This window comes from Camarhynchus parvulus, chromosome 25 (assembly GCF_901933205.1).
Source record: "Camarhynchus parvulus chromosome 25, STF_HiC, whole genome shotgun sequence".
Lineage (NCBI taxonomy): Eukaryota > Metazoa > Chordata > Aves > Passeriformes > Thraupidae > Camarhynchus > Camarhynchus parvulus.
In genome coordinates, this window is record NC_044595.1 from 3,125,723 (window position 1) to 3,137,352 (window position 11,630).

Genomic DNA, 11,630 nt, shown 5'->3' on the forward strand with positions numbered 1-11,630 from the left:
GGGTGGAAAAAGCTCCATTACTTGCTCTTGGATGCTGGCTCTCATCCTGCTCCCCTGCTTCTTTGGGGGCTGCCCCAAACCTCCCACGTTCCCCAGGCTGAGCAGAGGCTTCCCCGCAGGATGGCAGCATTCACTAAAGCTCCAGCATCAGCTGGAGATGCCTCAGGTGTCTGCCTGGATTTGCTTCCCTCTTATGAAATGAAAAGAGAGGAAATAAATTGTGGCACAGCTCCCCCGCCTGACTTTCTGCTCGGATGCCAGTTACCAGCTCAGGCTATTGTTCTGCAGAGTTTCATTTTAAGCTCCTTTATTAGACACTCTAAAATATCACTTCCTTGCTCTTGCAAACAGCCTGTTCCTACAGGAGAGATTTGTACTTCTTAGTCAGCTGATGGTGGTTTCTAAGGGAAGGCAGCCCTGGGAGTGGTGGTTTATCACCTGCTGTGCTGCTGTTTGATCCCCTCTGCCCCAGGGCCAGGCTGTGCTCTCACACTACTGCTAAGAGGTGCAATTAGGGTTTGGCCTCCTTGCAGAAGCACCCATCAAACACTCCAGGCTCCTCATGTGAGAAGTGAGGAACTGGGCTGAGCTGGTTCCCACGTCCTTCTAAGTGTTGCACTTTCTCCAGTCTGTCTGCACATGCACAGCTGGGAACTGACATGGAAAATCTTCCTAACTCTACAGCATCAGTTCTCTAGAAGGGAAAAAATGCTTTATTTTCTTCCAGTGGATTTTTATGGTAGCTGTAAACATGAAGCAGGTAATACATGGGAGATGCTGCCCCATTCTGAGCCTGTGGCCTTGGTATGAGCACCAGAGCAAGGAGCTGCTTCCCAGAAAGGTCCTTTTTCCCTGCTTTGCTCTCTACTGCTCCCAACAGACAGGTTCCCAGCTGGGGAAGCAGCAGAGCTATCCAGGGAATTGCACAAACTCTCACCTTGCTGCCCAGCCAAGGAGCAAAGCTGAGCTTTGCTACAGCCCCAGCAGCTGCCATGTCTGTGGTTTCAAATCCTCACGGGGGGGATCACTCACCCTGAGAGCTCCCAGTGAGGATCAGAGAGGAAGGGGGTGTCCTGGCACCTGTGTCTGTGTGGCACTCACCCACCTCAGGCAGCAGTGTGCCCCAGGGGTGGGCAGCATGCTGCAGTGGAGGCCAGCAGGGAAAGGCAGCTGGGCCTGGCACATCTGCAGCAGAAGGAGGCAGCACACTGACTCCCACGGCAGCTGCAGTGGTGGGAAGCAGCACAGGTTTTATTCTGTCTGGTACAAAAGGTACCCTTGAAAAAAGGCAGAAGGCAGACTGTGGCTCAGGCAGGACGTGCTATGTGAGCACGGCCTCCACTTTGAGTTCTTGGATGCTCAGGGGCTCTTTTTGTGTGGTTTTAGAGCCATCACAGCATGTGTGGCCAGATCTCCCCTGGAGTGGGCTCCCTCCCAGTGCCTTGACGGCCAGGGACTCCTTCAGCTTGGAAAGGAGCTGTGGGAGGACTGGCTGCTCAAATGTCAGTGTCTCTTTGGCATGGCTCCATGGTCAGCCTGTCCCCTACAGAGGTGTTGGCTCAGGTGATGAAGCACTGCTGCAGAGGTCAGGTGGGATCCTAGACAGACCTTGAACCTCCCAGCTTGTTCTTGGAGGGGGACTGGTGAGGAGAAGGGGGTTCCTTTCACTGCTCTGAGCACATCTGATGCAGAGGTTTCCAGAGAGTCAATCAGCTGAATTAATGAATCCTTCCTAAAGCCAGAATTCAAAGATCTTCCTAGTACGTGTCAGCTGACATGGCATTAATACTCCCTTCTGTGACCTTTACATCACCATCCAAGCCCAGGCTCTCCTTTTTGCCCTTTCATATTTAATATTAAATCTGATTTAGCTGCAAGGGGGCTTTATCATGTGCTCAGACAAATCAAAGGGATTTCACAATCCATCCCTGAGGCAGAGCCATGGTGGGAAAAGCATTGCCCTGAGGAGAAAAGCACTGACCTGAGGGTAAAAGCACCATGTGCACTGAGGACAGAGCTCTCCACCACTACTCCCTTGCCACTTACCACCACTCCTGTGCCTGATTTTTACCTGTGTTGCTTGAGGTACTTGCTGACCCCCCCTTTTTCTTGAAGCTCAGTGCTCAGCAAACTCCAAAGCTGCCCAAGGCAGCAGCTGCTGCTCTCCTCTCCTCTTGATTTATGTGCTGTTGTGCACAGAGAGATTCTAAAGGACCAGCTCCCAGGGAAAAGCCTGGCACAGCTGGATCTCCAAAGGACTTCCTTGCATGTAGGACTCCTTTGTGCCTCCCATGAGATCCCATTACACCTCTTCTACTGCTTTTTCTTTAATTGCTGGAGATGATTTTTTTTCATGCAGCACAAACTGACTGCTGATGGAGTCAGTGCCATGAGCTGCTAGAGACACAGGAGGCTTGACTGGAGGGAGTAATGGATGGCAGAGGAGATGCCAGCTGCAGATCACAGGGACATGTACAGCACTGTCATTGGTTGGCTTGCACAGATTTCCTCCCAAACAGCATTTTTTAATCTAAAAGAATGCAAGAAACTGGAGCATGTCTTGCTTCATTCATGGCTTCCCTGGAGGCAGCAGCAGCAGCATGTTAAGGAAAAAAGAGAAGGAGGAGGAAAAAATAGTCAGAAGCACCAGGTGGCTGAATATCTTGCAGCCTAATTGATTCCTCTTTAATTAGAACAAAACCTGTTGCACTCAACCAGCATTCAGTGCCAGCTTTGGAGAAAGCAGCATCTTCCCTGGCCCTGTACCAGCACAGCTTGGCATGGAGGGAGGAGAGGAACCTCAGGGAACCATGTGAAGCTGACAGTGCCTCTTCCACACCTGGGAATTCAGGCAAATTCCAGCTCTTACAACTTTCTTCGAGGCAGCAAGAGCAGGATGAAGGAGAGCCAAGCATGTCAGTGTCTGTTGCACACTGAGCTGCAGCAAGGGACTTGGCTGGGATTAACTGGAGTAACTGAGACTTCACAGGGGTTTCTGTGCCTGTCCCTGACCTCACTTGGGAACTGCTCACCGCTTCTCCCACAAATCCAGTTATTTTTAAAATGGGGAAGAGCTTGGCTTCATTTGCAGTGAAATGACTTCTCTGCTTTTTGCCTCTTCAGGTTTGAATGGATGTTCAAAACCTTGCCTGTGTTGGGGACCTGCAGGGCTGTGTCCAGCTCTGGGGCCTCAGCATAAGGACATGGAGCTGCTGGAGAGGTTCCAGAGGAAGCCATGAAGATACTTCCATGGCTGTAGCACCTCTGGACTGGAGCTGGGCTGGGAGAGCCTGGAGAATGGAAGGATCCAAGGAGACCTTGGAGCTCCCTCCAGTGCCTAAAGGAGCTCCAGGAAAGTTGGAAAGGGACTTTGGCCAAAGGTCTGGAGGTACAGGACAAGGGGGAATGGCTGCTCACTGCCAGAGGGCAGGGTTAGGTGGGATATTGGGAAGGAATTCTTCCCTATGAGGGTGGTGAGGCCCTGGCAGAGGCTGCCCAGAGGAGCTGTGGCTGCCCCATCCCTGGCAGTGTCCAAGGCCTATTGGACTTGGACTGGTGGAAGGTGTCCCTGCCCATGGCAGGGGGTGGGACAATATGAGTTTTAAGGTCTCTCCCAACTCAAACCAGTCTGTAATTCCATGAAAACAGGCTCTGCACTGCCTGGTACAGGTTAGGTGGCAATGTCAAACCTTGTCCCCTGCAGCACCTGGTCACATCTCAAATGCTTTTGGCAATGCCACCTTATGGTTTTAATTCTTTGGTCCTTGTGCCATGTGCAAAGGCTTCCTGTGGTGCAGGGTGACTGTGGGGGCTCTCCTGTCCCCTCACAGCTTCTCCCCAGCAGACCCAGGAGTTGGATTCTTCTCCTGTGTTGCTAGTTCTATTGAAATGTCATAGAGGACAAAGTGACTGCTTCATCTGTCTGTGGGTTTTTTAGCAAAGCCCCCAGCACCAACTGGCTTGGGATGGCTGCTATTGTTCCAACACAGTGACTGCCCCCCAGCAGAAAACTCCAAAATAATCATTTGAGTAGCAAAGTGTCATTTTCTAGCCCATCCCTGCTGAAAAACCTTTCTTATGGTGGGAGCACCAGGGCAGCAGCCTCTGGGAAACTGAGATGACTTCTTCCATCTGTTTAACATGTAAAGGGGCACAGATGCTGTTAACTCTAGCCTGGCCTCTCATCAGGCAGCTCCATCCTTTGCAGGTGCTCTCAGGAATTACAGGGAGAGAAGAGGAAGCTGATATGCAAATGCTGTGGCTGAGCAGGAAGCTGAAAAGGGAAAAAGCATCTTCCCAGCCCATGCATGCAGTCCCAGCCATGCTCTCCTCCCTGGGCAGGGGAGCTGGCACTGCCACAGGCTCCAGCAGTGAACTGATCCCATTGGAATGGTCTGTAGCAAGAGCTGGAGCAGCCCTGTGTGGGCTTATGAGGGCTCAGGAGCAGTTTTTGTGGTGCCAAGCTGTTTGGCTGATGTTACCCACTCTGATCTGGCCTGCAGACCTCACACCACTGCTGGTAATGAGCAATAATGAATGAGCCCCTCCGTGCCAGGAGCACCAAGGCTGGCTAGGTGAATTAGCAGCACAGCAGCCTCAATTTTACCTTGGAAAAGGAGCAGCACATCCAAGATGGAAATAGTACAGGACAGGTCCCCACCTCATTTTGTCTCTGCAGCAAGTGCAGAAGAGGCTTTCCTGAACGCTTTTCTTCCTGCCTTCAAGAGCTGGGCACCAGATCTGCATTGCCCAGCTGGAAGCCACATCTCCTGCTCACTCACCACCCACCCCATCCCTCAGGAAGCAAAAGCCTCTCTGCAGGGAGTGAGACTCCCAGCTCCTGACTGGGGAAATGCCAGCATTTAGAGACCTTAGCTCAGCACAGAACACTTGCCTGCCTGCAAAGGCAAAGCCTGATCCAAAGCCCCTGTTCCCTGCCTGCCCCTCCCTCGGCCCCAGGAGCTGCCTCCCACATCTGCTCACTCCCAGCAGGCAGGTGCTGATTCAAACCTGTGCCCTGTGGAGCCAGTTTGCTTGGGATTTTCCTCTGCCTTGTGGAAGGCCAGTAGTTCCCCACTTTTTATGAAAGTTCTATCTGTAAGGAACTGTTTAGCAAAACAACAGCTTTTTTTTTTTTGTTTGGTTTTTTTGTTTGTTTTGTTTTGGTTTTGATTTTTGTTTTTGTTTGTTTGTGTTTGTATTTGTTTTGTTTCTGTTTTTTGTTTTCCCTCATTTTTTCCCTCTTTTTTTCGGAAGTGCACTTCCCCTCCTGTCACTGCACATTCCAGCACTGATGCAGGCACATTGCACTGGGCTGGGTAAAAGTGCCCAGACCTTCACACCAACGGCATCCTCCTCCTCCTCCCTCTCACTGCTGGGGCTGGGAAAGCAAAGGGCAGACACAGGGAAGTGGAGATCCATGCTATGGCCATTATTACCTTTCTGTTCAGAGAAACTTTAATCCTGGGCCATTATTTAAAACAGATTTCATGCTGCACATAAAGATTAACATATTCTGCCTTGCCTTCATGGGCAGTATCAGAACTAGAGCTGCCTTTGTACAGCAGGGCTCTGCTGCTCTAAGCCATTAATCCTGGAAATGAAGCTCCAAGGGTTTAATCACCTATCAGAGAGCCCCCCGGGCTGCTGGAGGTATTTTTAGGATTTAGACGTATTAGCTCAAAACTAAAAAAGCCTGATTTATTGATTAATCACAGTTCAACTACTGCACATCACCCTCCTCCTCTGCTGGCTCCACAACACCATGTTTAGCTGGGGAAGCTGTTTCTGTTGGCATCCTCCCAGCCTGCATATGAGGATGGAATTTGGGGTGCCATCTTCAGAGTGAGCTGAAGCCAGCAGTGCCCCATTGCTGGGCTCAGAGTGGTGCTCACTGGGAAAAGGTCCAGCTTCCCCTTATCTCAACCAATGCATTCACTTTGGGAAAGTTATTTTTGTACTCTTTGCACCCCAGACAACTTGTTTTGTTTTTTTAGAGGTGAGGGATGAACTGGAGGGAGCAGCCCAGCTCTGATGTTTGAGGAGAGTGGGGTGAGCATGGGGAGCCTCAGTGCAGAGCCAGAGGAAAATCATGTGCCATGCCACCGACCTCCTACACACCTTTCTTGAGCCACAGCCCAAGAACATGGGAACCAAAAATCCTTTTGAGGACCAGGAGTCTGGAAAACCCCTCATCACTCCCATAAAACAATCATCTGGGGGTTCCCCCTGGTTTTACAAAGCACCCAGCAGCTCCTGGCGTGGGGAGTCCAGAGATATGAGCCCTGCCTCAGCTTCCCTCTGCACAAGGGAACAGGGATTTATCCCCTTCCCTGGGGGCTTCCCAGACTGTGCAGACGGACCCTGAGGAGCACCAAGCTGCTTCCTGGGGATGAACAGGGCAGCTCAGCACTGCTGAGGGGAATCCCTGCACCCAGCACAACCCTCAAGCACAAAGTTTCACTTTGGCAAGGGGTCCCTGGGTCAGGAGTGCCTCCAGCATCACTCCAGGGGCAGAAAGGAAAGAGCTCTCATGGCTTGCAGAACAGAGGGTCTGAGGCACTGGTAGCTGTACGTATAGATCATATATTTGTGTGTGTAACTCTGCACACAGAGCTGCATCCTTACACACCCGCACAGGTAAATACTTCTAGATAGTGACCTCTTCAGATTAAAGTCCAAGGCACTTTTTACAGTGAACAGGTTAAAGCCATAGTTTAAAACATGCCTGTTTCTGGGTACAGCTCGGGTTTATGGCAATGCTGTGGGGATGGGCTGTTGTCGTATGGGCCAGCCCCCACTCCTGTCCTCCAGCTGAGAGACCGGCCCTGAAGAAGGAGGAAGGTAAAGCCCAGGACTGGATCCTGACCACAGAGAACATGCAAGCAGCTCCCACTGGAAGGTGCATGGGCAGTGCTGAGACCCCAGTGGGGGGAAGAACACTTTGGGTGGAAGAAGGAGCAGAGCTGGGTGCACAGAGCACCAGGGCCCCCAGCCAAGAGCACCCACTGGGCAGGTGGTTCTGGAGCCCTGCCTGGTGCCTCATGGGGCTCTGAGGTGGCTCATCCCACAGGGAAATAACTAATGCCATGGAGAAGCTTTTTCTCTGTCCTGCAAAATCCCCTCTCTACAACCTTGGACCCTTTGGATACCTTTTAGGAGGGGTCTTGGAGTTAGGTGAGAAGGAGCTCAGAGCAGTACAGAGCCTGGCAGCAGAATCTTCCCAAACTGCTGAGCAATCACCACCATCGCCTCCCACCAAACATACCTGGTGGCCAAGGCACAGGGCTCTGGGCTGCCTGGGAGATGCTGGGCAGGAGAAGCCCAGGGGACAGTGGTGCAGAGGACCAGGAATCCCCTGGCAGCCCCAGCCCTGGCTGGCAGCAGCAGAGGCTCAGCCCTGGCCTCTCAGAAGAAGAACCAGCCTCTTTCCTCCATCAGAGCTGGTTTCTGCAGGGAGACTTCAGGTCTGGGGTACAGCAAGGAGCATCCAGACCTCGTGGCAGCTCATTGCTGCTGGGGCTCTGCTGGGTTGGACTGGCCTGGAAGGGTGAGAGCAGCACAGCTCTACAGTGACAGCATGGCAGTGACTGCAGCTCTGAGCAGGAAGGGCCAGTGCAGGGACTTTTAGACTTTCTCTGCACAAAAGCAGCAGGAATTGGTTCCATAGTTGCTGCTCATTCCCAGACACATCATGCTCTGTGAAGACTGGCCAGGACAAAGTTGTGGCTGCCAAAGAGCAGTTTAAGACTTTTGATCCAGCAGGGATCAGGTCCAGCAGCTCAGGGGCTGGAGGTAAGGAAGTGATGCTCTCTGAGGCTCAAGGAGTCCATAGAAGCACAGAATCATGGAATCACAGAACAGCTTGGGTTGGAAGGGACTTAAACCTCATCTCATTCCCCGTGCCATGAACTGAGACACCTTCCACTAGACCAGGTTGTTCCAAGCCCCATCTAATCTGGCCTTGAACACTTCCAGAGATGGGACAGACACAACTCTGGGCAGCCTGTTCCTGGCAGGAAGGCTGAGACAAAACAATCCCTGCAACCTTGTCTCATTTCTCTTTCATGCTCAGGGTCATGTCCTCCTATGCCAGCATATCCTGAGGTTGAGCAAAAGCTGCAGCTCCCCAGGGCAGGGTGTGAAATGTGAACTGGACATGTCCCAGTCTCTTCTCCCAAGAAACAAGTGAAAGGACAAGAGAAAATGCCTGAAAGTTGTGCCAAGGGATGTTTAGGTTGGATATTGGGAAAATTTCTTGTGTGTAAGTGTGGTCAGGCTCCGGTACAGGCTGCCCAGGGCAGTAGTGGAGTCCCCATCCCTGGAGGAATTTAGAAGATTTGTGTATGTGGCACTCAGGCACGTGGACTTGGTGGTGGTGCTGGTTAACAGCTGGACTCGATGTTCTTAGAGGACTTTTCCAACCTCAACAATTCCATAATTCTATGAAAACGTGCTCTGCAGCACTGCTTTCTCTAGAGCCTCCATCCTGGAGGAAAAGGGGAATTTTGACTCTTGCAGAGCCTGTGCCCAGGGAGCAGAGTCCCTCCTTCTGCTGGAGGAGACAGCCTGGGGCAAAATGGCTTTCCAGAACCTGGGAAAAAAGGGGAGCCTGACCTTTCTGTAGGGAGAAGCAAAGCTCTGGTGCCATTGGGCTACACACAGATCCAGACCTGCTAGAGGTCAGCTTCCAAGTACTGGTAATGAGTACAAGGGAGATACAAGATAACAACTCGGGTTCTGCACCTCTCCCTGTCCCCCATCCTCACTGGCAGTAGTAGCTGTACTCAGAAACAGACATTTTTGGCAGCAGCCTGGTGTTGCTGCCTGCTAACAACCGTGTTAGGTACAAAACCATAATTGGAAGTTACCATAACCATCATAATATAGCAATATATTTCATAGTTAAAATAAACTATTATGCTTTCCCCTATCATTAAAAAAGAAGCGAGCAGTACAGAGGCAAGATGCAAACCCAGGTGAAAGCTCCTTAAGTCTGGACAGAAACATCCATGAGTTTGCAGAGAGATTGTGGAATTTTTCTGGTATTTCTGGGATAGTTCCTTGCAGGTGGAGCAGGAAGGAGACTCGTGGAGCAAAAAAAGCCCCCAAGACTGTGCCAAAAATGGGGCTGGCTGGGTCAGGTGGGTCCTGGAGGGGCATTGGCCCCACTGGACTGTGGGGTCAGATGCTTCCCAGCTTGCAGGAGGTCGGCATCTCTGCGATTTTCCTCTTGTGCTGTTCTTCCACCTTGGTTGCTGATCTCTTCTCTCTGTCCTGATGTCCCTTAGGTACCCAAAGTGATCATCTCAGGTGTGTGGGCTGGGCTGGGCTGGACTGGCTGGGGAGCATTTACTGGAGCTGTTCACCGGGGCTGTGCCAGCCAAGGCTGCTGGTGACCAGGAGCTGCCATCAGGGAGCTGGGCTGGGCTGCCCTGGGGGCTCCTCACCCTGTCTGCCCCCGCTGTGGCCTCAGGTGGGCTCTGGGCTCCTGGCAGCAGGGCTGGGGGGGGTTGGTCTCATTGCTGGCCATGGGGGAGTCTGGTGCTGGGAGCAATGGGTCAGGGCTACTGCTAAAACTGCTAGGGGGGTGGGATGTGGGCTTTGGGGATCGGGATGGACATTCAGGGGTGTGGAATGGGGGTGCAGGGGTGGGATAGGGGTGTGGGGGTGTGTGGGATGCAGGGTGCAAGGTGCAGGGCACAGGGTGCAGACCCCAGGTCCCAGGCAGAAGGGTTGTTGCACTGCAGGTTGTGCTGAGATGAGGCCAGGGGAGGAAGGTTGTGGGGTGCACAGGGATCCACTGCCCCAGCCCTGTCGAAATCCCACTGCAGCAGCAGCTGCTCTGCCCCAGAACAAGGGGCTCCTGCTCCAGCTGCAATCCCAGCACTCTCACTGTGATCCTCAGCACCCCCAGCCTTGCGGCCTGGAGCTGGCAGCTCCTGCTCTTGTCTCACTTGGTTGGATTTCCCAGACTTGATCGTGTGCCTGGCAGGGAGGTCCCTGGGTCCCTGCTGGCAATATTGATCTTTAAGGATCAATACTTCCTCTGGCTCTCTCCTGCCCCAGGACACATCTTCACACCTCGTCCCATGCACAGCACCATTCCATGGGCAGTTTGCTCCTGTCTGAAGCCCAGAAAGCATTTTTCTCCACCAGCTGCCTGCAGGCTAGGGAAAATGCTGCATCTCAGGCTCTTTCTCAGAATTTCTAACATATTCTCCATTGCTATGCTGGGAACCTCCTGAGAGAGATCAGCAGGAGCTTCTGCTGGGCAAGATGGACAGGGCGGCACCCACAGGCACACAGGGAGCAGCAGCTGGGCTGAGAATAGATCATGGGGGGCTTCCAAGGCAGCAGTGAATCCCCAGCCATCCGTGGGATATTAATGATACAAATTACAAGAGCTTGGAAGAGCAGCTCTTTCCCAAAGCCAGGTATCTCCCACTGGCCAGGGACCAGCAGCAATGGGCATGTGCCTGCCTGAAGGCAACAGGGATGAGTGTGTTTGTCCCCTGCTACCAACACCTCTGCAGCACAGGGAGCTCATTTTGCAGCCTTCCTCCTCCTCCTCCTCCTAGGGCCAGCATGGGGGCAGTACTCCTCACTAACTACTGCTGATTTTCTCTGTAACTCCAGCTGCAGGGCACAGGGAGTGGAACCACCTCACACCACTGGCAGCAAGGAAATTCTTCAGCATTGGGGGTGTAGGGGTGGTGGTGCAGGAGGGTGGTGGGTCTCTACCCCTACGTGTGCACAAAATCCAGCATTATTTATGGAAGGGAAAAAGTTACAAAGGAGAGCGTTACAGGCTGAGTATACCTGGAGTAACACAGTGACTGATTACAATTACTGACACTGCTGGGTGAGGTGTAATTAATATTGCAGAGTAATTACATGGTTACTTCATCTGTTTAAAAATATAGAAATATTCTCTGCTGAGTTTTCATGGAAAGCAGCAAACACTAACCCCAAAGTCAGAGCCTGGCATGGCTCCATGCAAGGATCCAGGAAAGCCAGAACATGACACTGGGGAAGAACTGAGGAGGAAAGAGGGAGAAATGGTGAAAGCAAACCAGAAAGTGGCTGGTTCCAGAAGCAGCCAGGTGATGCCAAGGGTACCTCAGGAAGCTGAACACCAGCAAAAAAGTATAATGGGGTCTGAGGTGCTGCACTTTGGCAGGCATGGGCAGCAGTGCCTCTGCCAGACGGTGCCAGAGAGTGCTGCTGCCCTCCACCAAACCCAGCAGAAGTGGCATGAAGGCCATGGGCTTTGTTTTAAACAGATGAAGCACCTGCCCCTGCTACCACATCACTTGCCAGTGAGCTCCTGCTTGATCCTGGTGGATTGGACATTGCCAGCTGGGCTCAAGCATGGATGTTCCCAGCACGAGTGGAGACAGTTGGAGCTGATGGGGTGTTCATCCAGCACTTCTGAGACTGCTGCAAAGAGCCCACTGGCTTTGCAAAACGCTGGGAGGCTCCCAGCAGGCAGTGATGTGAGCACCTGGAGACCCCCTCAGTGCCCGAGCTGGCCTGCCAGCCCCATCACTGGCCACCAACACACTGGCTGGGGGCAGCCCTGCGTGGCCCTGCACGCTGTAGGCACTGCTTTCCTGGCTCTGGCACGT